This window comes from Myotis brandtii, unplaced genomic scaffold (assembly GCF_000412655.1).
Source record: "Myotis brandtii unplaced genomic scaffold, ASM41265v1 scaffold1279, whole genome shotgun sequence".
NCBI lineage: Eukaryota > Metazoa > Chordata > Mammalia > Chiroptera > Vespertilionidae > Myotis > Myotis brandtii.
This window is the reverse complement of record NW_005354503.1, coordinates 386953-388215: the sequence shown is the minus strand read 5'-3', so window position 1 is coordinate 388215 and position 1263 is coordinate 386953.

The window sequence follows — 1263 nt, the reverse complement described above, 5'->3', positions numbered from 1 at the left end:
TGACAATCCCCTGGCCTCCCTTACCCCCCAGTGTCTTATGTCCATTAGTTATGCTTATATGCATGCATACAAGTCCTTCGGTTGATCTCTTACCGTGTGTGTGTGTTTTAAATAAATTATTTGTCAACAGTTAAACATCAAATATATCATATTAAAATCCAGATTTCTACCTTCTGTTTAAAAATCCCAAGATCTGGCAATGCTGGGCTGGCATTCTCAATGACAATCGTGGGAATGAGTATGCCTCGTTCTGTGAGCTTGCAGGTCAGTGGGACCCCCTTCCTCATGGCTCCCTAGCCACTGAGGCCAGGGTATGTCAATACTTATCACTGAGTTTATGCCATCAACCAAAGTTGAAAACCTTCTACATCAATATATGAGGGTAGGGCAGCAGGTAAATTTACTGTAGAAAAACAAATCCCCCAGAACTTCTTTTTAAGGTAATTTTACCATAGTCATTCATTTAAAACATTTGGCCCAAGGTACAAACAGATTTGCACCAAACACACAATATATATACATCCAAGGTTGTTCATTATAGCATTGTTTGAAATAGCAAAACACTGAAAGCTACTTAAATGTTCATCAGTAGGAGACTGACTAAATAAATTATGGAATACCCACACAATGGAATACTGCACAGCTATTTTTAAAGAGAGAGAATAGAGTAGATCTATTGTGTACCACTCAGAACAGTCTCTACTTTAAGAAACAAAGGAACGAAGGGGGATAGAAAGAAAGAAAAGAAACCAGTGATTTGAAGGGACCAATGATGTATAGTGTCAGACCATTCATGGGAACATATTTAAGGGGACAATGCACATAAATGCATAGGAAGTTTCTGGAAGGATACACAAGACCAAGTGCTACATGGGTAGTAGGTAAAAAGAAGCATAGGGAAGAGTTACTTTTTCACTTCTCTTTTTAAAATCATTAACATGTGTTACTTATATGATTTTAAAAATATATATTTTAATGATTAAAATAATAACAAATTGGTGATGAAGTAAAATTCCAATTCAGGGAAAATTAATTTTTAAGAAAACTGTCATTCTCCAACAATGTCAGAAAAAACAAGTGTAGCTATTTGACATTGACAGAGGGTCAGGTGCCATGAGTCACTATGATTTCACATATGAAAATAAAAACACCTACCTCATTAGACTGGAAATATTCAATAAAATTTCTAGAAAGCACCAACCTTTGCCAACTCTTAAAAAGCTGCTATCACCCTAACCGGTTTGGCTCAGTGGATAGAGCGTC